The 17857-nt window shown below is 37.9% G+C and overlaps 1 protein-coding gene across 2 annotated transcripts in view; it reads right to left on the bottom strand.

The window, feature by feature from the left end:
* KCNB2 (potassium voltage-gated channel subfamily B member 2) overlaps positions 1 to 17857 on the bottom strand; it is a 390553-nt gene that overhangs the window by 366360 nt on the left and 6336 nt on the right. The window contains exon 2 of one of the 2 annotated variants that reach the window (XM_025477994.3): positions 4377 to 4465. The exons of the other annotated variant lie outside the window; for it this stretch is intronic. The gene's annotated coding sequence lies outside the window, so the exon portion shown is untranslated. The remainder of the gene's footprint in view (positions 1 to 4376; positions 4466 to 17857) is intronic. 2 annotated transcript variants of the gene reach the window in all.

The following is a 17857-nucleotide window of genomic DNA, read 5'->3' as shown; positions in this document are numbered from 1 at the left end:
TAAGTAAATGCTGGCGTTCACATATTTTCCTTATCCATATGTACTGTCTTCTCTAGTAAATTATAAGTCTATAAGGCCAAAACCATTAGTCTCACCTTTTCTGTGCCTGCATTGTACCTACACAGAACAGGCACCTCACAGTGCGTATCTTGGATGCCATCAATGCCCATGGCCAAATTTTGTATTCAGGTGACAAGGGAGTATGAATACATACACAAAATTGAGCAACAATATTAGAATCAGGGAATACAACTAAAAATATTAGAGATGGGGAAGCTCTGGTCACAAATATGAATGTCTGTTCTCCATCACATAACTTGGTTGTAGATACAATGACATCTCAGCAATCCATAGATTATGTGAACAGTCCACATGAATAAATAAACAAGGGCTAATCCATTTTTAATTTGGCTACAAATAGACATAAAATGAATTTACTCTTTTTGGAATATCACATCTTATACTCATGTGAAAAAGATAAACAGTTTTTGAACTGACTAGAGTATCAGATCAGAGGTTTTCCAGAAAGAGTGAGAACAAACTCCAACGTCAACACAAAGATCTCATGTTGGAGGGCAGGGGCTTAATACGACTTGCTTTCTTGGAAATGTCAGTATTAAAAGCGTAAATGCTATGTCATAGTCACCATTTGTCTCAGACAATCTCACACATGACTTATAGTGAATTTTCCTTTTCATAGGTTGTGTGTCTCAGGTGAAGAGAGGTCATAAGACTTAAATTTCACAATATCTTTCTTACTGATCAAAAACTTTCTATTATAGGAAATCCAGTGTTGACTGCAAATTCCAGAATAAAAGACAGCTGAAATTCAATGCCCCGTCTTCAAAGCAGGGGTAGAGAAACTTAGGATGAGAAAATGTGACCCACTGATTTGATTTTCTTAAGACTTAAAGATGGTCTGCTCTGATTACTGTTACTGTGGTTAAAAGCTTTTATTTTTCCTTGGCAAAATGTTCTGCTTATTATCTGATAAGGAGTGCAGGCTCAAAGGCCCAAGTTCTCAAGCAGTTGCAGAGCTGTGAATAGTGTTGAGAGAGTTCATCAGGCATTCAGAATAATCATGGAAAACAAATGGTCGTCGCCTTTGGAGGCCGTATGTAGTTCAAGTGCAGAGTACACTACCTCTGAAACCGTGCTGAGCCTTTCTGTCTGCCCCCCTATCATTCTCCCTTCTCTTTCTTCCTCTGTGGATTTTCTCTCCCACTTTCCTGTCTCTGTTTCTCCACTCATTGCCTTAACTTTCTCCCATTCCTCCCCTTCTATTCCAATCTTGTTCCCTAGATTTTTCAATCCTCGGAGCCTCTGACCAACAACAAAACCAAACTATATAATTTCAAACCTGTACGTACTTCATAAAGTTTTCTATAGCTGGGCAGCCCGGGTGGCTCAGTGGTTTAGCGCCACCTTGGGCCCAGGGCGTGATCCTGGAGACCCAGGATCGAGTCCCACTTCAGGCTCCCTGCATGGAGCCTGCTTCTCCCTCTGCCTGTGTCTCTGCCTCTCTCTCTCTCTCTCTCTCTCTCTGTTTCTCATGAATAAATAAATTAAAATCTTAAAAAAAAAGTTTTCTATAGCCTCACTATGAAAACCTCTTGAGTTGAAAATGCCACATCTCTATCCAGAAGATGAGAAAAACATCCAAAATGAGCTGCTTTGTATGGGAAGTTGTATGAGCTTGCACAAGGGGCTCTGCTCAGAGTCTCAGGACCCCTGGCTCCAGTTTGGGCTGAGCTCCTACCTCCCCATCTTTCTGGTTGGACTGGTTTCCTCACCTATTAAAGAGTGGCATTTTATGCCTACAGATCATTAATATCCTATGATGCTTGGCTAATCTTTACTCCCACTATGATTCTGTGATCTTTACCACCCTCCATTCCAATCACTACCTTCACTTAAGATAAAAGTAAGTAAAAAAAAAAAAAAAAGATAAAAGTGAGTATATCATACTACCTCGGAGTCACTAAAGACATTGTTCCTGTCTAGCTTCTTAAAAAAAAAAGGTGGTTTCCATGTTTCCTTTTAAGAATTCTTTCATATTTACCAGAGCTTGAAACTACCTTCAGAACATCATAAAAGTTTCACTTCTTTTACTTAGTGTTTAATTTTCTACCGTTTGACTTTTCATTTTGCACTCACGTTCTTTTCTGCTATATTAATTTTACTTCTAACAATGAACCTGTCGGTTTCCTCTGGGGTAGGTACTATGTCTTGACACTCTTAAGAGCTCGCAAAATTTATGTTTTTAATTTTAGTAATTAAAATGGATATGATGCGACATTTTCTCACATTTAGTTTTACAAGTGAAATTATGTCGATCACAATAATTTTACTCCATAAAAATTTATCATCTAATTCAATTTAGTATACAATATAAGCTGTAATAATTCAATGTTTAAACGATAAAGATGTTATGCAACTGTGTAGAATTCATATGCATAAATAGTTATAAACTGACGATATTTTTATTCCGAGGGCAAAATCTCAGTGAATCTTTTCTGATGGCAGTTTGTTGACTTATTTCACTCATTTGATCAATTGAAAGTCAAGCTTAAGGCAATCAGTAGACCAGTGCAAATGTACTAAAATTCCCTTCATTAGTCTGTTAGAGAAAAAAGTGACTCTTTAAGCAATAAACAACAACAAACATTCTCGTTTTGCACAGCTGCACTGTGTTCCTACCAGCAGTGTGAAATTATGCTGCCACCCATTCAGGACCAAACCTGACAAAACACAACTTTCTGATCATGGCATCATAATTACAGCTTGAGACTCCAGGTTGTGGCGGCCGGCGGGGGGGGGGGGGGGGGGGGGGGGGCGCAGGGTGGTGAGGGGTGGAGGGGGTTTACTGTAGTCTCAAAAATACTACCATTATGTCATATACTTGACACTTCCTTAAGGTAGCAGGGCAGGATAAGTCCCATGTGTGATCCTGTGAAGATGAAAAGCAAATCTTTCTGAAGATCTAAGTGATGTTTAACATTTCATTTCTGTATTGCTAATATACACTGAGCCGGCATTTACATGCTCTGAGACCTCACAGTCTAAATCACTCTATGTATAGCTAACGCATTTTCTTAAATTTTCATGTATAGTATTAAGTAGTAAATGAATCTTTTTTAATAACAGCTTTTTCTGTATCAGAGAGCCACAACGTTTATTTGTAGTAGATATCAGGAGAGAAAAGCACCATAACTATTAGTTGAAACTGTAATCAATGCTTTAAAAAAAATTTTAGTACTTACTGAAATTTTTGAAAGTACTTTCAGAATTCACTAATGAAAAAATATTATAACAAGTTAAAAATGAATCAAATTCATTGGAGAAAGATCGAACTTTGAAGTCCTGGAAACTCAGGTAATCCTGAGAAATTCAACAAACCTGCTGAATACATTAGAACCCGGCTGGAAATATTAATGAATTTCATAGTGTTTATTGTTTTTTAATGTATCAAACTCTAGTAATAACTGATACATTGTCCTTGCCATCAGAAAGGTGAAAGGTGGCATTTCCTTTCTGCAATCAAAAGTTGTGAATATCAATATGTTCCTCGATTTTAGCACAACTATTTAGTCCTTAGTTTGAAAAAAAAATCCAGGACTTTTATCCTTGATATAACCGATGCTTTTTTTAGATACACTCAAACAAAATCCTAAAAGCTTTGCTTTCAGTGGTCAGAGGAAGCATTGTGTTGCAGTAAGAAGGGAAAAGACAAGTAATAAGGAGAATATGTAATATGAGCATCATTCAATATCACAGATGTCTCTGAATAAATTTATAAACAAACTATTTTATGTAGACACATAATATGATTTTTCTTCATCAGAATAGAGAACTAAATAATTAGATCTCAAATATATGTTTGCTATAATTAGTAAAACACTAGGTTTGCCTTTAAAAACATGGCTTTTTATAAGATGTAGGTGATAAAAAAAATCCTTCTCTACTTTGAAAAATATAATACTGATATTATAATGCATACTATAATGCATCTTGAGCCTTTTTATAAACTATAAGGTATAGTCATGGCTTGAAATTTTCAGTCTGTTTCCTAGCACACAAAAAGGCTAAAACTTTTATATGAACGTTTAGCCATTCACCTGGTGGAAGATTTTTCTATTATGGAGGCAAAAGTGCCCTTTACTTTGGGCCCCAAGATGCGTTCTTTTAAATGCTTCTTTTTGCAAACATCTTCCCAGAGTCACAATGCCGTGAAGGGGATAAATAAAGATGAAAGAGGATGAGAAAAATAAAAAAGACAACCAATTAGAGAAAATACTGGTGCCACTAAACGAAATGAAAACAAGGCTGGGCCACCCTGTAATATCCTGATAAAAATCACAAACTTCAGTTACTACCTGGTATTCTATGTGGATGATACAATCTTCAATTTGAGTGATGGACTTCATACACTGTCTGGGTGTTCGGCCTAAGTTCGATTTAGCCTCTGTAAAACCAAGTAAAAAAATGTTCATTAAATTTGGATAGAATTTGAATATCTTCTTAGGTTTCTTCCAATAAAATTAGCTTTTAGATTATGTAATGATTGTCTGGAATGTTCAGTAGTAACATTCTTGACAAAGGATGTTTCTCTCAGTTGGGCTCGTTTAATAGCAAAAATATGCTTTCTAACTACAGTCTGCTCTCTTACTTCTCCATGATTAAACATATTACAGACAATGTGGTTTTTACTAAAAGCTTGAATACTGAGTCAGATTTGAGATTGTTTCTATGACCTAAACATTATATCATACTTTATGTCCCCTCATGTTTGGAGACTAGAATCACAAAATGTGGCAGAAGGGAGCTTGCACATGATCTAGTCCAATTCCTTATTTCTATGTTTCAAAACTGAGATTCAATGAGGTCATGTGACTTGGCTGATCTCTCTCTGATAGTTGCTAAACTTGGACTAGAACCCAGATCTATAAATGCTTACAAAAGTCTCTTTCCATTACATCCCACCTCATTATTCTTTGCTTTTCACCTTCTAGTCAGTTTCTAAAAGCTTTTATCCCTTTGTCTACCCCCATGTCAAAATATTGATTCAAACTACACTAAGTTGAGATGTGTTATTTCCTATATATTGCTCATTTCTTTAAAGGTTAATGGCTGTAGTCAGGCAACTTGATCGTGTTCTTTTTTTTTTTTTTCCTTAAAGATTTTATTTATTTATTCATGAGAGACATAGAGAGAGGCAGAGACTCAAGGAGAGAGAGAAGCAGGCTCCATGCAGGAAGCCTGATATGGGACTTGATCCCAGGACTCCAGAATCATCCCCTGGGCCGAAAGCAGGCACTAAACTGCTGAGCCATCCAGGGATCCCAATCATGTTCTTATTAAGAAAAGTGAACTTCACAGAATCGTTCTTTCATTACCTCTCCTTTCCTAGGACCAGTTCTTATAACTACCTCCTTCTACCCTGGACCCCTTCAGGTGGTTCTGCACACGGCAGCCCCAACACCAACAGATAGGAGTCATCTCTTATAGAAGACGCTCCCATGCTTTCCACTCTCTGGATAAAGACACACTACATACAAAGACTGCAAGGTCTGTCCTCTGCTTCTCTGGGCAGTTCTATCATCTACCTTGCTCCCTCTCACTCTCTCTGTGGTCTAGCTTTTTCTTTCATTTCTTTTCATGTGCTGTTCTCCTTCCACCACAGGGAATTTGCACATTTTTTTTCTCCCCTCTTCACCTTCAGATATCAACTCAAGAATCACATCTTAGATAGCATCCCCTGATTACCTTGACTATACAATTTATTTTAAAAACTTACATAGAATTAGGTGCCTTTTACCTGTAGCACTGGTCACAACAGTAGTCTTATACTTTATTGGAATGAGTATTTTAATTATTTGATTAATATCCATTTATTATACTCTAAATTCCTCGAAGGCAGGGGTCATGTCTCATCTTATTCGCCACTGTATCCCAAATGCCTGGCATGAAGTAGAACCACAATGATATTTTTGAATGAAAATGTAAATGATCAGATTTATATTTTACTTAACATTTATTTAAAAATCATATTCTTATTCCAGTTATCTCATATTACCTGCCGCTCCCTAAGTCTGACATGACCTTCATATACGACATGCTCTTTTCCACATTCTCCATCTGATAAACTCTTATTCATTATTTAAGGTCAACACAAATATCTTGCTCTATAGTGAACTAATCTCTTCAGCCATAATGGATTAGAAGTTTGTTTTATGTGTAATAATGGTTTTATCTTATAACTATTCATTTTTTTCATTTTTTTATTCATTCATTCAGCAAATACTTATGAGCCCTACTCTGCTTGAGGTGCAATCTCTGACATCATGGAGCTTACATTCTAGTGGAGGTAGATACGCATTCTATAAACAAACATACAAGCGACTGACTACAACTGTGATAACAAACTACTCCAAAGTGCTTCTATAACTTAAAATTTATGGTTCTACGAGATTTAAGTGAACACTACTCATCTACATAGGCCACTGGACAGATGAACGATAGGAAAAAGTTCACCCTTTCAATTGCCTTTAAAAAAAAAAAAAGATTCATTTATTTATTTGAGAGAGAGAAAGTGAGCCCACGAGAGTCGGGGGAGGGGCAGAGGGAGAGAATCTTCCGTTGAGCATGGAGCCTGATTCAGGGCTCAATCTCATGACCCTGTGATTGTGACTTAAGCCAAAACCAAAAGTTGGATGCTCAACTGACTGAGCCACCTAGGCGCCCCCATCCTTTCAATTTCTTAAGCTTAAAATTTTGCAGAAGTGAATTTTCTATTTCTCAGCTTATACTACTCACTCCAAAGACAAATATGCAAGCCAAAAGAGCCAATGTGACTGAATTTCCACTAATCAAAAATAAAGAAAAGTAAAAGAAAGGAAAGTACCAGAGTTAGTGAGTCCATTCCCCACCACCCACCCCCAGAAAAGATGAGCTTACATCCTTTAACAATGATCTTTTCTCTTTCTAAGGAATATAAAGTATTGTCATGGAAAAACTATATGAGGAGGGCAAAGTCTAATCAAAGGAATGACCTCCCCCCCCCCCAAAAAAAAGGAATGACTCATCAGTAATAGAAATTCAAGAAGATAAGTATTTGGGTTGGGAAAATAGCTTAGGTTGAAAAGCAGAAATCTTTCCCAAGATACTCAAGTCACAATATATAGGTGACCACGTCTTCAAACTTAAAGGAGACTATGGCCAAAATTCACCTTAGGATACTCAGTGTAGCCACAGCCATAGGTACCTTTCCTGACTGTTCATATTCAAAATACTGTCATGTGTTCTAGCTTCTAGCATGAAAAACCCGTTTTTTAACAAATCAATGGTATCCTTCATTAATGAAACTAATTTAAAAAATCAGAATGTGTCACAAGTAATTGTATGCTTGATTTTTATTCTGGGCATTAAGTAGAAAAGGAAAGAAGCTCACTGAACTACAGAAATCCATCTCCACGTCCCTTATAATTAATGTTTTTCATCCACCCTTGTCATCAGTGAGGATCATTAAACAGCATTTATGAAGCATCCATCTGTGTATGGCACTTTATAAATATTCCTCCCCTTGCCCCTGCCCCCTTTCCCAATCTACCATGTGTCTCTGTTTTATAAAATGCTAGGGAGCTCCAATGATCATAAATAATTAATGGTAAGAATGTAAAGCAGATGGATGAGATAACCTACTAGCATCTAAGAATCATAGGATGTTAAATTTACTGCTAATAATATAATTTAGCACAATTTGATAAGAAAATATCAAAGCATTTGATGAGGAAAATGATCTAATCATATTCCATCAACATTTTCTAAAATAAAAATGTGAAAATTGGGGACCACAGATGGACTGACTAAAAGCCTTTGAGTTCATGTGACTTGTACCAGATGATACAGTCTTGAAATAAATAATTTGGAAAGCAGTGTGGAAAAACCAACAAAAATTATAGTTATGATAGTAAAATAGGGAATTTCATTTTGGAGCCAAGGTGAAAATATTCATAAATAAAGGACACCTGTTGTTTTCACTGGAAGAACTAGTAGGTTTAAGAATAATGAAATTATGGGTTTTTCCCCCTTTTTTCAGTTCTTTTTTAATGTTGTTATATTATTTTCCCAATGTTCTTTCTTCAAGGGAAGAATCAATAATATTGGGTTTACATATGGTGATATATAAAGTATTCTTTTTCACTTTTACAAGGCTCACGTAGTCAGGATTATAGTCAAAGAGCATGTCAATGTAAAATAAGCTATTGCTATAAGATTCAGATTTGCAGTTTGGATTTTATTTCAGCTTAAGATCAAAATGTCCATAAGTAGAAACTATTTCCTAGAAGGTAGGAATATTCTTGGAGATGTATCTGAAGGAAAGCCAAAGTTATGATCTCATCTGCTTTGTGAATTTTGTTAATAATTACCATTTTTATCACCTACCACATGTTGGGTGATTATTTTTTTAAGATTTTATTTATTTATTCATGTGAGACACAGAGAGAGAGGCAGAGACATAGGTGGAGGGAGAAGCAGGCTCCCTGCAGGGAGCCCTAGGTGGGACTCAATCCAGGAACCCGGGATCAAGACCTGAGCCGAAGGCAGATGGTCAACCACTGAGCCACCCAGGTGCCCCGTGTTGGGTGATTATTATATGCAGCCACTGTGCTTATCTCTTAAATTTAATCTCAGAATGAAAATTTTCATTAATTCTCAACCCACCTAGGGATGAGTATATTGTCTTCGATTTATAAATAAACTGAGGCTTAGAAAGCTAAGTTCCTTGCTCAAGATGACATAACTAGTAAGTGCTGGTGCCAGGACTCCAATCCAGCATTATCTTAATGCAAAGCCCATGTCTTTAACCTCATAATAAGATGCTGGAGATTTTCCTTGAATGGCAGGATTTTGGATATCTCAGAATATTTAAGAAATAGAAAAATGGAACCAATATTGAGGAATATGTTTAACATGATATAGAAAAATAAAACTCAAATAATTCTTACACCATTATATCTATCCTTTCGCCTAAGTGGCATGTATATAATATATTAATTGTTATAATTTTCTTATGTATAGAGATGGTAGGGGTGGCAATTACTTTTGCAGTTCTAAATTTTAAAACTAAACATATTTTATTTTATTTATTTAAAAATATTTTATTTATTTTTAAAGATTTTATTTATTTATTCATGAGAGACACACACAGAGCGAGAGAGAGAGAGAGAGAGAGAGAGAGAGAGAGAGAGAGGCAGAGACACAGGCAGAGGGAGAAGCAGGCTCCATGCAGGGAGCCCGACGTGGGACTCCATCCCTGGTCTCCAGGATCTGGCCCTGGGCTGAAGGCGGCGCTAAACCGCTAAGCCACCAGGGCTGCCCTATTTTATTTTTTTTAAGAGAGAGAGCGAGCACAGGGAGAAGCAGATACCCCACTGAGCAGAGAGCCTGACGCAGGGCTCAATCTCAAGACCCCAGGGTCATGACCTAAACCAAAGGCAGACGCTTAACCGACTGAACCATTCAGGTGCCCTCTAACAAATTTTCATTAAGTGACTTTCAAAAGTAATGTCATTAGCCTTAGTAGCTGAGACGTATAGTCAGGATAGATGCTTTAAAAATATAAAATTCATAGCACTTGGAAGGGCAACATTAGTGGGTTTAAGTGATTTTCCTAGTGTCCATTCAGCAGCAGGGCTAGAGGCTAATTCTCTCGTTCCTGAGTCTATATTTTTCCACTAGACCTTGCTACCTTAGGGCACCAAAAATAAATACAAAATAACAACAATGGAAGAGAAAAAGTGAAGCAAGAGCAATAGGACTCTCTCATACTTAGTTAAACCTATAAACACTGATGAGTTGAACCTAATAATGATTCCTGAATACAACATAAATCTGTAATTTTTCCTATTCCAATTATGGTCAGAATGGGAAAAGATCATAAATTACAGATAACACATACAGATTTAGATACATTATTCCTTTCTCCTTCCTTTCCTCCCTTCCTTTCAAAACAATGTGTCACTTAGTTATCACTATATACTGAGGGCAGGGTATACAAAATTAAGTAAAGTGGCCCTTCCTCTCAAGGATTGCAAAGAATATTACAAGAATTTGTGGATTTGTGCTTTTAGCATATGTCTTATAGGCTCAGATAATATTATGGACTTAAATAATTCTTTAACTGGCACCTAATTAATGCTTTCTACATGATTTAAGCATATTGGTGGGAAGGAAAAGTATAAAATACCAGCAAATGACACAGATATCTTAATTCAAGGGGCTTTGTAGAATGTGATGTTATATATGTAAGCTATAGCCTTGGCCACCATTTGCAATTTTAAAAACTCTTTGGAGTCTTAAATGAATTAATGAATTTAGTGGGTTATTTCATTAATTCATTTGACAAATATTTGAGCACCTACAACTTTATCAAACACTGTGTTCCAAATGTTATGAAATAGCTGCAAGAAAATGGTTCCCTAAATTTAAAGAAAGGAAAAAGACAAAACCTTTACTATTCTACTTCAGCTGCCCATGTCTGAAGTTTATTATTAAGTATTTTGCTGGGCCAGAATGAAACCAGAAGCCAAGTTAAAGAAGTAACTTTTTAATAGCTTCTAAGCTTTTTACATGCACTCTTTCTATAAAGCCTAATGGTAATGCTCTCCTTAGATTTAGAGAAAAAAAAAAAAACCTAAGATTCCAAATTTAAAATGACATTTATCTCAAAAGTAAATTAATATTTAATGGTAGTCTAATTAGTAATTGTGATTTTATGAACTGAAGACATTTAGCATGGGAGCCCCTAGACACATTTGTTCTAAGCCATACAGACTACAGAACAGGACTAAGGACAGACCATCTCTTCTCAAATGTTAGTTTACTGTTGTATTTCAGAATCGAACCTTCTAAATACCACTTTATCATTCTGGTATTATCTTACTGGAAGATAATGCTTTTCATTTGTGAAAAGCAGGACAATGAATTCAAGAGATCCAGTCACATGGGAACTTTCAAAGGATTAAAAGCAACTATAATGTGATCTAGGTGGTAATTGTGAAAGAAAAAAAGAGCACAATACTTCACTGTAATATGCTTTACATAATAAATATTGAAATTATTATATCTGACAAACCTCCACAAATATATCAATTGGCATGTCAAGAGTTATTATCATTTCAGAGGGGTTTTTTTGTTAATAATCTGAAGTGATAAAACAGCTCTTATAAATAAGCACAAAAGAAATCAATATGCAAAAGGAAAGGAACTTCTTAAAGAACACAGTCTTGTTTTTAGAGGTTATTTTAGAGGTTAGAAAGGAGGCATGAATAGAGGAAGAAACATGAATATAGGAAGGAGACAGAGAGAAAAGATGGATGACAACAAAAAAGAGGAAGGAAGGAAGGAAGGAAGGAAGGAAGGAAGGAAGGAAGGAAGGAAGGAAGGAAGGAAGGAAGGAAGGAAGGAGAAAGAAAGAAGAAAGAAAGAAAAAGAAAGAAAGAAAGAAAGAAAGAAAGAAAGAAAGAAAGAAAGAAAGAGAAAGAAAGAAAGAGAGGGAGAGAAAGAAAAAAAAGAAAGGAATAAGGGGGAAAATTCTGTCTGGGAAAAGTGGGCGTGAGAAAGCATTTAAAGCCACATTAGATAGACACTTACAAAAATAATGTTCTACATTTGTATAATATTTTCTATTTTGTACATAAAGAAAGAAATGCCTTCAATAAAGAACAATTCCTATGGACAGAAACAAGTCATAGTGCATTCAAATTCCTTCACTGGGATGTACCTGGGAGATACTCATCTGAGTCAAAATAGACATTGGACTCCACAGATGGCTTGCATGTTTATATATGGTTAGTTGGAGGCTGATGTTGGTTGTAAGTGCATATTTCTAGAATTTAAACCATACTGCTTTTGCAACTTAGTGTTTCCTAAAGTAATTCATGCAATAATAATCCAGACCTGCACTGTCTCATATGGTAGCCACTAGCCACGTATAGATATTTACATTTAAAATTTAATCTCTCAGCCTCAAAAGTCACATTTCGAGGGTTCAATAACTTATATGGCTAGTGCCTGCTGAATTAAACAGCACTGATACAGAAAATGTTCATCATATCGGTTCCACTGGAAAGCACTGGTCTAGACAACTCTCCTACGAACTTATGAAGCTGAGTTCTATTCAGAAAATAGGGATGAGAGAAAAATTCTGTTGGTAGCACCATGTTTTTCCTTATCTGTATCTCATTCCACCAGTGGCCTCTATTCTTACCAGTGGTAGCCTCTTAACCTCCACTTACAAACTGTTCCATCCCAAATTCTAGCACCATTCTAGCCCTTGTCAAGAAGCACGTAAAGAGTGTATGAGGGTAAAATAGTGCAGGGCCATGGCCTGGCGGTTTATCATCAGGCTGGTCCTACTCTAGTCTCACTCTGCTCCACCCTGGGCTGCAGTTCTTGGCAGCTGCACTCCTGCTGCTGTTCTGTGACCTGGAACCTGACTTATGTCCTGGTTCCATCCATTCCTTCACTCACTGACACAACAAATTAACAATGAGCACTAACTATGTGCATGGCCATGGATAAAGCAGTGAATAAGGCTAGCCTCTGCCTTATTGAGTTTACATTCTCACACAGCAAAGCTACACAAGAAAATGACCCACAATTTAGAATTGGGGTAAGTGCTGCAAAGGAGAATATAAGGTATTGAGAAAGAGAATAATGGAGAGACTCAGTCTATTCTGGGTGCCCAAGAAGACTTCTTTGAGCAAGCGATTTTTTACCTGAAATCAGAGAAATGAGTAAGAGTTAAGTAGGCAAAAGTGGGAAGAGAGAGCATCCCAAACAACCACCTGTGCATACTTTGTGGCAAGGAATATCAGGCACTTTGGATAAACTGAAAGAAAGCCAGAAATCATAGCAGACAATGAGGCATGAATGGCCTGAAATGAGGCAGGTGGCAGGGGCCAGGCTGACCAGAGCCTCTATAAACAACAACCCTATACTAGTGATGCTTTGGAAAATGAAGAAGGAATATGGTAACTCCCGAGTTAAAGATTTAGTTATCATAAGAAAAGTAGAAAATCATTTAAGGGGCTTAGGTAGATGAGTGATATGATCAGATTTATTTTTTCTAAAAAAAAAAAAGATAAGGGCAAAATGGATTGAGAGGACAAGAAAAGAAGCTGAAAGTCCAGTTAATAAGCTTTTGTGGAATTCCATAAAGAGGTATTAGCAGTTTGGTGATGGCACAGTGAAGGGTCCTATCTACTGTGCCTGAAACCCTGCATTTATAATGTGACAATCACATGGCTTTCCTGACAACAGACACTCATGTCTAAACTAGTCTGGACTCCTGCTAGCTTAATACAATAAACTTCTTTCTAAACTCTTAAGTATCCACACACACAAACTATAGCATTTGAGCCTATGGGGCTGGATCTTCTTAATCCTGCCTGCCCCATCTGTGCCTACTTGTCTAAATCTCCAAATAGTGCCTGTTTCTTGACTCCTCTCCCCATAATTTGGCCAGGACTTCCCCTAGTACTCCATAAATCTAACTTCCTACCCACTTAGATTGCCATGTGCCATTCATCTCTGGTCTTTCCAGATGCTATGTGTGCCTACCTGAATGATTTCCTCTTAGGACCAGCATACCTGGACCCTGACATGGCTGAGTGCCCACTGTTAGAAAGTAGGAGGAAGAAGTAGAAAAAGAAGCAAAGAACTCAAGACCTGGAGTCTGCAAAACAAACAAACAACAACAACAACAAAAACAGGTGACCAGAAGCAGAGCATAAAGGTATCTCTGGGTAATAACGGCAGCATAATGTCTCAATGCCCCTACTTTAGCACACCACAGATCACATGCGGCTCCTCACTCCAGAAGTGTCACCCTCACCCTTTCACTTCCAGCAGCTTTGCCTTTTTGCCCATTGCTTTCCTTTACAAATAGTTCATAAAGAATCACCAGTCATCTGGACCTAGGGCAGATTCACTGCCTTTGCCACTAAAGAGGAATCTGGGGGTTCTTGTTTGTTTCTAGATAGACTATAAGCACTGTGAGGTTAATAACCAATTTTGTTTAACCTGGTGACCTAGAAGAGTGCTTTACCTATGAAAAGTACTTAATAAATATTTGCTAAGCCACCTGACTTTAAAATGCTGGCTACGATTTTGAGACAGTTGGAAAATAAGAAAGCAATAAGTCCTTTTAGAGAAAGAACTACTGCTTTGTTTAGGGGGGAAAAAAACCATAATGGACAGGTTTGGCTATTACAGGCAAGTCCCTTTGTGGACCTGCACACCAATCCACTGTACTTTGAGAAAGGACAGAGGGAAAATTCTGGATAAAGAGATGTGAGGAAGGGTCTAGGAGCAGAGAAAGGCCTAGCAAATGGCTTGTATCTAGGCCTCAGAGAGATCCAGGCAGTGAGCAAACCCCTACAGTGAGAAATGATAAAGACACTTCTAGAAGCATTGACAACTAATATTCAATTAGAATTAGTTTCTTGTTTATTGGTAGAATTTCCACCCTTTATCCCAAAGCACTCAGCTAGAGTCTGTTATGTACATGAGCCTTTCACCAGAGATGCTTTAGGGAGTGAAGGAAGACTGTACTAGTCTCAGAAGTCTGGATGGAGAGCCAATTAGAAGACAGGGGTGAGGTGGGGAGATGCTATGCATAGAATAGATTAACTGGATAGTGAATGTAATTCAAACCCTTTCCTCTCTAATTTATTCTGGAGGAAGATGACTACAGCAGGAAAGGGCTAATTGTCTAAATTTATGCTTCACTTTTATAAGAGAGAACTGTCACTGGGAAACTCTTGTAAACTCAGGGATTGCATTTCCCAGCCCCACCCCTGCATCTAGGGGGGCCATCTGACTAGTTTTTATCAGCGGATTATAAACAGAAGTGTTGCTGTCATCATCTCTGAGCCAAGATGTTTAAGAAGTAGATGTGCCTTTTCAATTCTCCCTTTCTCCCCCACATAAACACCACTCCTCATTTGATATGTGGCTGAGAAACTCATATTTTGTCAAGCCACTAACATTTCGGTTTGTTATAGCAGCTAGCATCATCCTAACTTATTCTGGAGCTGATACCTTGATGTGGGTGCTGCCTTTATAAAAATGTAAATATGTAGCGTGGCATCAGTCAGGAGACAGACAGAAGACTGGAGGCCTGGAACCTTCTTAGGCCTTGGCAAAACTGCACTAACTCTAGAGGAAATGGCTGGAATGAGCCAGAACGCTAGTGTGTGATGGTTGCTTCTCACTGTCTACAGCATGATGTTACAAGATAATGGATGAGCCCAGGAAAGAATTTGCTGGTTTGAGAAGAGAAATAAGGGTGAATAGCCAAACTCTAGAAATCCAAGACTATGGAGCTACAACAGTACATTGCTTCAGGGACTCTAATAATGAGAAATAACGTTGAAAACAGCTTTGAATAACAGATACCCATTTTTGACAAAATGAATTAGCCTTTCAACAAAGGTCTGATTAATGAAGTCACCCAACCCCCCCATGGCTATTCTTTCAGATGACCTCAAAGTAACCACTTGAGACATGGTGGTTGAGACATGAGCAAAGAAATGAAGCAGGTTCAAGAATTATGAATAGGAAAGAATTTTCAGCAAAGGAAATACATTAAAAACCTATGAAAATTTTGAGGGAATTGTATTGTCAAAGAAATCAGGATCCTGGCCTAAGGAAAAAGGAAGAAAAAAAAAAAAACAGTGACTATAAAACAACCTCTAAGGCACCCAAACTTGGACCGCAAGAAGGGTGCTGAGAAGGTAATATAATTCTCAAGAAGGGCATGCTTCCCAACATCTATTTTGGATGTGGCCATCGTGAGAAATGGGTAGGGAAGAACCACTCAGAGGGTGACCAGGGCTACAGATAATAATGAACAAAGGACTTATTCCAAGACAGCAAAACCAGAGTCTGAAAAAAAGAATTCCCCCTACTGCCAGGGCAGGAGGTCTTAGCAATGTCTAGCAGAGTTTCTTCCACATTATAGGCCAACAACTGCTCTCTACCTCCCATTCTTCCCTTTTCCAAAGGGGAATTTTTAAATGCAATTATTCTATACTTGGTCCATCATGTCGTGAGAGGCCAATAGCCTGTCTCTCAGTATAAAGGTTTCTGGACAATGAGGAGCCATATCCAGACTTAATGGGGAGGACTTAGCATCATTACCCTTACAGCCTGGACTTCGAGATGAATGCAATGACCAGGGGGATTCAGGAGTCTCCTGGGGCTGAGATTGTGCTACATGTGGCCAGAGAGGCAGAATGTATTTAGCAAAATTTTGCTTCTCCTTCCATGATACAGAAATGTTGCTGGGGAGTGGCTAACCAGCCAGATGTTATATACTCCAGCCCTCTTTATATATAGATGGAGTGATGTGATTCTCTTGCCAACAGAATGTGAATGGAAGCAAGGTGTGTCACTTCTTGGTTCTCTCTGTTTTTTTCTCTTCCACAACTGCCAACTAGATGCAGAGAATTCCAAATCCCTAGAACTCAACAAGAATACAGGTCCCCAAATCATCGCACAAAACACCCACATGCACACTGGACTCTCATATGAGCAAGAAATAAACTTCTATTCCATTAATCACTGAAATACAGAGTTTTATTACAGAAGCTCAAGTTACCACAAATAAGACAATGACCCCTGAAGAAGAAAGAGTGGGGGTCCAAGTCTGTTATTCCAACCCAGGTTGAAAACTGAAAGACTTAGGGACACTTAGGTTAACAAATGCTTGCCATGGAGAATTCACACCCTCCTCTTCTTCACCATTCTGTTAAGGTAAGTCCTGGACCTCATCCTACATAACTAGTCTCCTGGCTTCAATCTTTTTTCCTCTTATCATCCATCTTCCTCATGCTAGCTCAGAGACCGTCCCTCACAAACAGTGGACCATGTCACTTTATTTAAAACTGCAGTTAACCCCCACCGCCTGTCCCACAAGATAATATCCAAGTGATGTAGCACAACACACAACACCTTTCCTAATTGTCAAACTTCTTCAACCTCATCTCCCCTCATTTTCCTGTAACTGCCAACACTGAGCCCCAATTACCAGCCAAACCCTTTTTATGACACTGCTTTGCAAATGCTATTCCCTTTGTCTAGAATGTTCTCTACCTGCCTCCTATTTAGCCTGGAGAATGCTTACTTGTCTCTTAAAAACTAGCTTAGTGGTCACTTCATCTGTGAAATCCTGTCTGTCACTCCCACATAGGAAACAGAGCCCTGACATTTATGATCATATCAGCCAGCCTCACGTACTGTGCCTACTATTGGGAGTGTTTCTGTAACTCAGTTATCAACATGATCTGATTTTGTTGCTGTTTATTTTCTTTGTTATTCGGTCAGCCTCTAAATGGATCTTCTTACTAAAAACTTTGAGAGTTTTGCTTTTTCAAAACAGTCCAATGATGCATTTGAACGAGACTGGCTCCTTTCAGTGAGAGACTATAGCCATAAGATTAATCCAGTCTTTGGGTGAATTCTCTACAATTGTGAAATATTTGGAAGGCAAGGTCCAGGAATACCAGAAACCCCAGAATGAGTACAGAAATCCTGAGCCCCCTAAGTTTCATGCTACTGATCAGATACATATATACATGAAAAACTTGCTTGTATCTGTGATGAGATCCTAACCCTGTCATACAAAGAATATTTTCTACGTTGCCATTTCCTAGGAAAACACCTACCATATTTGGAACTTCAAGATTTGCTCACCATTTTGGAGAGTCATGTCACCAACCATAATGCTGCTCATATAAACTCATTCACTAATACACTACACCCACATGTTTGCAATTGTAGCTGTCAC

The sequence above is a fragment of the Canis lupus genome, chromosome 29 (assembly GCF_003254725.2).
Source record: "Canis lupus dingo isolate Sandy chromosome 29, ASM325472v2, whole genome shotgun sequence".
Lineage (NCBI taxonomy): Eukaryota > Metazoa > Chordata > Mammalia > Carnivora > Canidae > Canis > Canis lupus.
The sequence above is the reverse complement of the archived record's forward strand: the minus strand, read 5'-3'. Positions and strand labels throughout refer to the sequence as shown.